General features: G+C 44.1%; 2 long non-coding RNA genes and 1 pseudogene across 2 annotated transcripts in view; 1 reads left to right on the top strand and 2 right to left on the bottom strand.

Moving 5' to 3' along the window:
* The window catches only part of LOC118350452 (uncharacterized), a 45541-nt gene extending 36460 nt beyond the window's left edge, over window positions 1–9081 (top strand). The window contains exon 4 of the long non-coding RNA XR_004804264.2: window positions 6496–9081. This is a non-coding gene — a long non-coding RNA (uncharacterized LOC118350452). The remainder of the gene's footprint in view (window positions 1–6495) is intronic.
* Window positions 71–10564, bottom strand: LOC125752194 (uncharacterized). The gene is made up of 3 exons (XR_007401077.1): window positions 10065–10564; window positions 5151–5258; window positions 71–952 (listed from the first exon to the last, which is right to left on the bottom strand). It is a non-coding gene; the product is annotated as an uncharacterized LOC125752194 (long non-coding RNA).
* Window positions 1640–2984, bottom strand: LOC118350451 (diphthine methyl ester synthase-like; annotated as a pseudogene).
* Window positions 10565–10730: the final 166 nt, after the last annotated feature.

Below are 10730 nucleotides of genomic sequence, written 5' to 3' on the forward strand. Positions count from 1 at the left end.
AAAGAAAGAAAGAAAGAAAGAAAGGAAGGAAGAAAGAAAGAAGAAAGAAAGAAAATTTCAACTTGGGGCATCTGCCTTGGACTCAGGTCCTGATCCTACGGTCCCCAGAAGGAGCCTGGAGCCCGGGTAGGGCTCCCTGTTCAGCAGAGAGTCTGCTTCTCCCTTTCCCTCTGCTCCTCCCCACACTAGTGGTTTCTCTCTAGCAAATAAATAAATCTTTTTTAAGAAAGAATGTCGGGGGATCCCTGGGTGGCGCAGCGGTTGGCTCCTGCCTTTGGCCCAGGGCGTGATCCTGGAGATCAGGGATTGAATCCCACGTCAGGCTCCCGGTGCGTGGATCCTGCTGTTCCCTCTGCCTGTGTCTCTGCCTCTCTCTCTCTCTCTCTCTGTGTGACTATCATAAATAAATTAAAAAAAAAAAAAATGTCGGGACGCCTGGGTCAGCGGTTGAGCGTCTGCCTTCGGCTCAAGGTGTGATCCTGAGTCTGGGGATCCAGTCCCTCATGCGGTTCCCTGGGAGGAGCCTGCTTCTCCCTCTGCCTATGCCTTTGCTTCTCTCTTTGTCTCTCATGAATAAATACGCAAAATCTTTAAAAATAAATAAATAAACATAAAAATTTTTAAAAGAATGTCATCTTAAAAAATAATAATATAAACACCTTATTAACAATCGCTGATCATCCCTGTGGGCCAGACACCCAGGGCCCACCATGAGTCCTGCGCCACCCCTGAGCCTCTCACTCTGACTGATAGGGTGAGCAGTCATCCTTGCCTCCGGGCCTTTCCCGTTGCCGTCGCGGTTGCGGAGAGTGGAGAGGCTGGTGTCCTCTGTGAATTGCACGCACACCCGCCTGCACAGTCCCTGCAGCACCTTCCTGGTCCTGGTCAGCTTGATGGGCTGCAACAGCTTGTGTCCACAGTGGCAGCACCGTGGTGGTCAGATGGAGAGCTCCTTATTTTGAAAAAGAAAGAGATGGGGGAAAACATCATTTTAGGCTTTAAAAAATGTGAAGGCCTGGATGTGAGAGAACATCGTCCATTTTTGAGGAATTTAAAAAAGCTTTGCAGCTGGATTTGCCCAGGAGAAGTCTGGCCACGTGGACATGGGCAGCGCACTGGACCATTTAAGCCATGATGACAGAAATACACATGTAAGCCTGCCTTCTTTTTTCAAAGACTTTATTTTTAAGTAATTTCTATACCCAGCATGGGGTTTGAACTCATAACTCCAAGATCAGGAGTCACCAGGCACTAACTGAGCCAGCCAGGCACCCCTGTAAAAGGCCTTCTTTATAAAGAAAATATAATGGGCACCTGGTGGTAGAGTCAGCACTGCATGATGTTGGGTTGTGAGTTCAAGCCAAAGGTTGGATGTAGAGATTATTAAAAATAAACTCTTAAAAAAGAAAAGAAAATATAAGATCAGATATAAATTTTTCTTTGAAGGATAGAAACCTGTTTTTATTTATTTTATTTTTTAAAAGATTTTATTTATTTATTCATGAGAGACAGAGACAGAGAGAGAGCCAGAGGGAGAAGCAGCCTCCATGCAGGGAGCCTGATGTGGGACTCGACCCCAGGTCTCCAGGATCAGGCCCTGGGCTGAAGGCAGTGCTAAAGCACTGAGCCACCTGGGCTGCCTAGGAAATCTGTTTTTAGTTAGCAAAGGGCTCACTAACTGGACTTGGAAAACTTCAAAAAGCTAAATACAAATCTCAAAGTGAATTCATTTTTGCATTGCACTTACTGCTCTCAAGACTGTGGCATCCAAAGGGAAGAGAATGCGTATGATTGTACATACTGTGCTGAGGTTGTCACATCCATGATCTCTTGTTTTTGTCATTGCCTCTGTATCTGCTCATCTATCTGTACTCCTCACTGGTTGAGAACTTCCAAAAAGGCAGGGACGAGTCTGTCCTGTCTCTGCCGTGAGCCCAGCATCCAGCACAGTATGACACATGCACACAGCCCCTGACTCCGTGCCACAACTGACCTGGCTTCTTGTGTTTGTTTTAATTGCTGAGTCAACAGCTTTCTTCTTGGTCGCTTGTTTTATACTTATTAGATAAACCAAAAGAACTGTTGAGTTGGTTTTACAAACATGTGTAGAGGCATACATGGCTGAAATTAACCACCTAACAATAGAACATGTCTATGTTCAGAGTCCATCAATGGTTGGGGATTTTGAGGTATTTTCAAGTATGGAAAACTGACTGACTTAGCATCTTCATCTCCAGCACATGCACATTGTCTCATGTGATAATTAAGGAGTGTGACGGTCCTCCCAAATCCATAGTACATGTTTGCTGCAAGAGTTAACTGCAATTTTCTGGTCTTTATCTCCAACCCTGGCTAAGCCAACACAGTGTCTCCTTGTTGAGTATCGATTCTCCAGAAGTTGCTGTGCTGCTTGGATTTCATTCATATACTAAGAAGGTTCATAGGTCTTCCTTCTTTTGATGAGATTTTCCAAAGACTGCTCCTTTACTTCGATGTCTAGTAAGGAGAGTGTGTGTGTGTTGTTCAGTCTATTCTTCTTCACTTTGTCAAAGAAGCTTTCTGGTCTCCAAGTGTCTGTCCAAAAAACAATAGAAATTTTCTCTCCACATTTATACAACTGTAAACCACAGCAGCCTACAGCATTTATTATGGAAGCATTTTGAATAACTCGATAAGAGATTCCCAGTTTTGTTCCTCCCAGAATAAGATCACTGTGTATTGTATCCCCAAGTGGATTATCAACCATGAGGAAAGCAACATCATTGATATCAGCATCCTTCAAAATATTATCTGCTTCTTGTTCCACTTCTTCCCTATCAGCAAGAATCAATTTTCTTCCATGCTCTTCCAGGGTTTTCTTCCCTACTGTCAAGACTAAGGTATAGGCTTCCAGATACACTTGAGTGCAGCATTTTACAGCTTCCAGGCCCTTGAATGTTGATGTTCTTGGCATCACCCAAGCCCAAGCTAACCAGGTAACACATTTCAAAGTCCAGGGGGACAGAGACCACCAACTGCTCCCTTTCTGAAGAAGCAGTTAAGGATTGGAGTGCTTCTTACACTGAATTTGCATCCTGCATAAACATGAAGCAAGACAGGGGCACCTGGGTGACTAATTCGGAGACTGCCTTCATCTCAGGTCATGATCTCGGGGTCCTGGGACTGAGCCCCACATCAGGCTCCCTGCTCAGTGCGGAATCTGCCTGTTACTCTCTTTCTGCCTCTTCTCCCCCTCCCTGCTCATGCTCTCTCTTTCCCCCTCTCTCTCAATTAATAAAATCTTTAAAAATATGGAGCAAGACATTTTTAAGTGTAGTAACACTCTTTCTTCTTTTATGACTAATTTTTTCTGAGGAGCACTGATCAAAGAAAGGAAAATGGCTCCTTAGACCTACTTTGAAGGGTGTATCTTCCCTGAATCTTTGACACTGCTTTGCAGAGCGATAGTGGACCTCACTCCAGGGAGTGTCTGTCTCCTGTGAAGCCTATATGTGAGGAGAGAGAGTGTGGTGGTGTTTAGTGATGCCTCCTTGGCAATTGGAGACTGAAGAGGGAGGTCTGCTCTACAGGCCGGGATCATGAGCATTCACCCTCTTTTTATTTAACACCTTGCATTTCTCATCAAAGAAATGACAGTAAAATATAGAAAGCCCCATTTCTTTCTTCTAACACAACCTCTACCCTACTTATGTGACCAAATATTTCCCAGTCTGGATATGAAATCTTCCATTATGAGAAACTCTCTAGGATGTCCATTCAATATGGTTTGTAGTTGTGGAATTTTGTGATCCGGACATATGGTAGAAAAGAGCATTCTTGTAGCAATTTGAATTGGAATCTAGATGGTGCCTGGCCTCTGAAAGTGCCCTCCAGCCCAGTGTCATATGAGAATTCATCCCCCATCCCGCTGCCCCTCCAATTCCACATCTGTGCTGTTAGCTGAGTTTGGATAGTCCGTGAGAACGGGGAAGAATGAGATGGCAAAAGAGAATCCAGCCGTCTGTTTGTAGTTAATGCTGGGTGCTCTCTTATCACTCTGAGAACTGGAAAGTTATTGGGAGAATAAGTACCACATGGACTAAAAATCTCTATTGGTCTTTGGGTAGAAAAATGCAAACAGGAGTTTTGCCATGTTCCCCGTCCAATCTTTCTGTCCTCAAAAACATCTCAATGAATATCATGGAGGGGAGGGGGCAGGGATTTAATCCTCCATCCGGGAAAACTTTTTTTTTTAAGATTTAATTACTTATTTGACAGAGAGAGAGCACAAACAGGGGGAGCAGCAGGCAGAGGGGGAGGGAGAAACAGGCTTCCCACTGTTGGTCCTTCCAACAGGGACCTCAGATGCTTGGATTCAGGACTCAATCTCAGGACCACGGGATCATGACCTGAGCAGAAGGCAGATGGACTGAACCACCCAGGCGCCCATCAGGGAAACCTTTTTTTTTTTTTTTTTTTTTTTCAGGGAAACCTTTTTAAAATAACTTTTCATGCCTAGGTATCATAACCATGTTACATGACATTTGAAAACATAGTGAAAAGTTTTGCATTTTTATTATTTTTCTTTTTCTTAGGCATGCTCTTTTTCTTAAACACAATTTTGAATGTAGTGTATATGCAAGGGGGTGAACTTCTTCATGTACCTAACACCCTAAATGCTTTCCTTTGTGGAGAATCCAGATGTAGTGATGTGTTTTTGAAAGCAAATATGCTATACTTTTTTTTTTTACTTGAATAACTCACAAGGAAGGAAGCTAGATTTAGAATCTAACTTGGCAAGATAATATGTAGATATGGTTAATTATAACAAAATCAGCAAGGTCTCAAACTTGGTGTTATCAATATAAGGTCAATGGGCAAATGTAACTTCATATAACAAATATAGTTTTAACTTGAAGTGAACACACATACTTCGCTATGACAAATTCAATTTTCTACAATAAAAGAAAACAAAACCTTAAATTTTAGGTTATAATTTCTGGAGTTAGAAGTAGCCTATCAGAGAGGCTACCTGATTTTATCCCCCTTTTATTTATTTATTATTTTTTAAAATTTTACTTTATTTAAATTCGATTACTTAACAAATAGTGTATCATTAGTTTCAGAAATAGTGTTCAGGGCAGCCGGGTGGCCCAGCGGTTTAGCGCTACCTTCTGCCCAGGGTGTGATCCTGGAGCCTCGGGATCAAGTCCCACGTTGTGTTCTCTGCAGGGAGCCTGCTTCTCCCTCTGCCTGTGCCTCTGCCTTTCTCTCAGTGTCTGCCATAAATAAATAAATAAATAAATAAATAAATAAATAAATAAATAAATAAATAAAGTGTTCAGTGATTCATCAGTTGCATTTAACACCCAGTGCTCATTACCTCACATACCCTCCTTAAGGACCATCACCCATTACCCCATCCCCCACCCATTTCACTTCCAGCAACCTCCTCTTTGTTTCTTATAGTTAAGAGTCTCTTACAGTTTGCCTCCCTCTCTGATTTCATCTTATTTTATTTTTCCCTCCTTTTCCCAATGATCCTCTGTTTTGTTTCTTAAATTCCACATTTTCCCACTTTTTAAAATGACATGAAAAAAAAAAAACAAGTAAAAAATAAAATGAAATGGTAGCTCCTCTTTAACTGCAGACAGAGCATGCCCAAAACTAATTTTGTAAAAGCTTCTTCCCTTGGCCAGATGTTGGTCCATTGCAACCTGGAGTCTAGCTTGATATTTATTGTCTTTTTTTTTTAATTTTTTTAAAATTTATTTATAATAGTCACACAGAGAGAGAGGCAGAGACACAGGCAGAGGGAGAAGCAGGCTCCATGCACCGGGAGCCCCATGTGGGATTCGATCCCGGGTCTCCGGGATCGCGCCCTGGGCCAAAGGCAGGCGCCAAACAGCTGCGCCACCCAGGGATCCCGATATTTATTGTCTATAGCTATAGCTCTACCTGTATGTGCCTGTACCTAAGCCGCACTGAAAGACCTCATGTCAACAAAGTGCTTTTCTTGCAACACTTCCCATTAGACATCACTCTCATTTGTAACTGATTTGAACCAAGGTTGAATTACAATCTTTTAAAATTTATAATTTATTTCTATGCCACACCTGCTACTGTGGAGTGTTTAAACGGAATGGCATTTAAGGTCTGTTTCTCCAATTGACTCTAAGTTCCCTGAAGGCGGGGCTGTGTCAGTTTGGGTTCAGGGTTGAATCACAGGCAATAGCACACATAGAAGATGCACGGCCCCAATACGTGTTCTATCTGAGGTATACGTGTTGTTAGAAATATATGCAAATTAAATTTACATCACATAATATAGTTTTGTCATCTTCTATTTAATAACTATCCACTGGTGGAGGGGTACCTGGCTGGCTCAGTCTATGGAGCATGCAACTCTTGATCTCAGGGCTGTGAGTTCAAGCCCTATGTTGGGTATAGAGCCTAGTTAAATTTTTATTTTATTTTTATTTATTTGAAAGAGCTTCTCTGCACTCTTTCCCCTAGAGCCTGTAGACAAGGACCCAGGAGTCACCTCAGTGCTGTAATACTCTAGGAAAAACTGGACGCCTTCCTTTCCAGAATAAACCATAAGACCTACTCCTCTCCTGACTTCCTGTGGAAATGAGTGGGTCTTCTCCTCACAGGACCAGTAACTATATGTCTTGGTTTTGTTACCAAATAACATCCTGGGATAAAGGGAGAAAAACTTTGGGGGAAATCAATCACCTCTGGCTGGGTCCTCTCAGACCCACAGAAGTAGATCCAACCTTTGGAACCTCAGCTTCCGGCCTGTAACCACATCTCTACTCCTGCCAAGATGGAAGCTGCTTTTTCTGAATGCTTACTTATCTCATCGCTCACAGCTGAGATGAGAGCTTCCTCTGGAAATCTTTCTTCAGCGCCTCACTTCTGAGAAAGGTGATCTAATAGCACTTGTGTTCCTTTCACCATATGGTATTGTTGTGGTATTATTGTTGTCTGCCCCTCACTCCAAAACTGGAAGCTCTGAGAGGAAAGAGATTATGTTTGTCTTCTTCATCAAAGCCTAGCACAGTGCATGGCATGAGTGGGCACTTCAGAAATGTTGAATGAATTGTACTTGAAAACTGAATGACCTATTAACATTTTTCATAATAGTTTTATTTTTTTATTTTTTATAATAGTTTTAGAAATAAAATTCATCCTTTAAAGTGTACAAATCAATGGATTTTAGCATAGTCACAGAATTGTTCAATCATCACCCTACTCTTTTCTTTTTTAAAGATTTTATTGATTTATTCATGAGACACACACACACACACAGAGGCAGAGACACAGGCAGAGGGAGAAGCAGGCTCCATGCAGGGAGCCCAACGTGGGACTCAATCCCAGGACCCCAGGATCACGCCCAGGGCTGAAGGTGGCGCTAAACCGCTGAGCCACCGAGGCTGCCCCATCACCCCACTCTTAAGACCAAGGGGTCTGAGGATCAAGGCAATGACAACCGATTTTGTGGGAGAAGGTAACAGAGGCAAAATACCTGTAAGGGTCAGGGCCTAAGTAACACACTTTCCAGGAGAGTGAACACAAGAATTTGCTGGGGTAGGGTGGGGGGATGGAGGGTGACATCTTTCAGACAATCAAGGTAATTTTACTGCACACCTTGCCGTCTGTGGAGAGGTCTACAAAGGGCTGGGGAAGAGAAAAGGAAACTGCCAGATAAGCCAGAAAGAGAAGCAGAGGAGGAAAAGATGAAGGTTTCAGGAATGTGATTTCCAAGGTAAGAAATCCTCCTCAGTTTGCAGGAGGAAATCTCTGGGGAAGAGTCAAGGACCACCAAGGGTGATCCCACTCAGCCTGCTCCTGAGATGAGCAGATGGGTGAGACTCTACTAAGACTAGGCTTGGAGAACTCTTAATATCCCCCTTGGCTCAATACTAAGGTCATGGGGAGAAGTGAAATCTTTACAATATCAAGTCTTTCTCTGCAAGCACACAGTTTATCTTTCCATTAATTTAGATTTTCTTTAATATCTTTCAGTAAAACTTTATCATTTTATCCACAAAGGCCGGCATACCTGTTCAATTTATTAAGTACTTTATATCTTTGTTGCTATTGCAAATGGTATATTATTAAAATGTTTGTGCACAACATTTAACAAAGTGCACAAATCAAGTATATACCTTGGCTTTATATATGTATATGTTCATGTAACCAAATGGGAAATATTTTAAAAAATGTATTTATTTGAGAGAGAGAAGGTGTGGACCTGGGGAAGGCAGGGGTGGGTGGTGCAAAGGGGGAGGGAGAGGGGGAGAGAGAGAGAATCTTGAGCAGACTCCCCACTGGGCACAGAGCTCAATGCAGGGCTCAACCTCACCACCCTGAGATGATGACCTGAGCTGAAATCAAGAGTTGGACACAACTGACTGAGTCATCCAGGCACCCCTTAAGTGGGAAATATTATTAAAAGTTATACCTTCTGATGGTTGCTGCTGCTAGAATTGCAATAGATATTGTATATTGATTTTTGCTATATTGTTTTATATCCAGCAACCTTGCTAAACTTACCAATTCTATCTTAATTTTCTTTTGGGGTTGCTACACACACAGTAATTTCATTCATGAATACTGACGTTCCTTAGTTTTTTTCCTTAATCCTTATATATTTGTTGCTGTTGTTTATTGGACTGGCTAACCTTCCACTATTGTATTGACTAGGGTTATTAAGAGCAAGCATCCTTGGCTTGTTTCTCAACTTTTTTTTTAAGACTTTATTTATTTATTCATGAGAGAGAGAGAGAGAGAGAGAGAGAGAGAGAGAGAAGCAGGCTCCATGCAGGGAGCCCGACGCGGGACTCGATCCTGGGTCTCCAGGATCGGGCCCTGGGCTGAAGTTGGCACTAAACCCCTGAGCCACGCGGGCTGCCCCTTGTTTCTCATCTTAAGAGAAATGCTTACTATTATTGTGACGTGTGCTGCAGGATTTTTCAAGATGTCCTTTATCAGGTTATGGTGCATTCTTTAACAGCAACAGATGTTAAATATTTTGAGTAGTTTTTACATGCCAATTGACATGAATAAACTGTTGCCCCTTTAATGGGTCCATACTTGTAGTCTAACGTTTGTTTTTAACTTTGAGTAATGTCTTTTGCCGTAAGTTTCTTCTCAGTTCTCCCTCTTTTTTTTTTTTTTTTTTAAGATTTATTTATTTATTCATGAGAGACACACAGAGAGAGAGAGAGGCAGAGACACAGGAGGAGGGAGAAGCAGGCTCCATGCCGGGAGCCCGATCCTGGGACTCCAGGATCATGCCCAGGCCAAAGGCTGGCGCTAAACCGCTGAGCCACCCAGGGATTCCCTCAGTTCTCCCTCTTTACCCATCCATTAAGTGTTGGTCTTATCACCATCCCCCCCCCCCCACACACACACACACACACTCCTCTCTCTTCTTTTCAAGCTCCTGCTTTTTGTAGGTTTCCTAGGCTATCAACCGTTGGGGGATGACCACCCAGTTTTCAGACACTGGGTTTTTCAGATCCCCAGTCTGCTCCCTCCACAAGCAGGTTTGAATTTAAGTCAAAGCACTGGAATAAGGACGCCTGGCTGAGGTTGAGCATCTGCCTTCAGCTCAGGGCGTGATCCCAGGGACCCTGGATAGATGGAGTCCCACATAGAGCTCCCTGCATGGAGCCTGCTTCTTCTGCCTATGTCTCTGCCTCTCTCGGTCTCTCATGAATAAATTAAATCTTAAAAAGTAATAATAAAAAACCTCCCACTGGAATAGAAGATGGGTGGCTTGATTCCAGCTCTGTCGATCTCCAAAAATGCACCAAGACAGAACTCCCCTTCCTTTCAGTCTCATCAATAAAATCCCTGTCCCACCTCCAGGTTGGTTGGAAACTCCGACGAATAAATGCAGTACAATCACTGCAAATTCCTCGCAGGTGAAGGGTTTGATGTCTTTGACACTAAGATTGTTAGAGGTTGTGTGGGGTAACATATAGCTTGGATTTTGAAGCTGCTGGAATCTAGATCCACTCCCGATCATGAGTGTGACCTTGTGCTTGGATACCTAACCTTTCTAAGCCTACCTTTGTCCAGCTTGCAGAGAAGGGATGCAAAACACTCGACCGTAGTAAGAGCTCAATGAATTTAGCGATTATTAAGAGATAATGCACGTGCAGACAGCCTGAGAAGCATAGAAACTTCCTAAATGTAAGCAGTCTGCCGTCCGTGGGATGGAGGCTCCGGAGCCCTAAGGCAGCTCCAGCACCGGTACCGGCGCCCAGGTACCGAGGACATGGGGTGCCGAGGGGGACTGCAGGGAAAACCCCTCTGAGCCTCGAATCCCCACTGTCGGGCTTCCAGGAGCGCCAAGCTGCACCTCAAGTCCCTAGGTTTGGGGGGAAATGCCAAAATGACTGGGGAGGGGGTAGACGCGGCCACTCTCACGCCACCGGCGGGCTCCTGCTCCCACTTCCCGGGAGCTTTAGGGACCTCGCCTCCGCGGCGAGGCGCCGAGTCACGAACCCTAATCGCACAGACGCGGCCGGGGGTAACGGGGGTGCTCCCCGCCGCACTCGCTGGGGGCGGGGGCTGCCCCGTCGCGTCCCTCCCCCTAAGCGAGTCCCGTGTGCTCTCGCGTGATTCCTTTCTCCCAGCGTCCCCGCCCCCACCCCGCTGAGTTCGCGCGGCGCCGTCCGGGAATGCTCTGACGTGACGTGCTGCAGCCGGGAGCCGAGCGGAAGTGCAGCCCG

Source organism: Canis lupus, chromosome 12 (genome assembly GCF_003254725.2).
Source record: "Canis lupus dingo isolate Sandy chromosome 12, ASM325472v2, whole genome shotgun sequence".
NCBI classification, from domain to species: domain Eukaryota; kingdom Metazoa; phylum Chordata; class Mammalia; order Carnivora; family Canidae; genus Canis; species Canis lupus.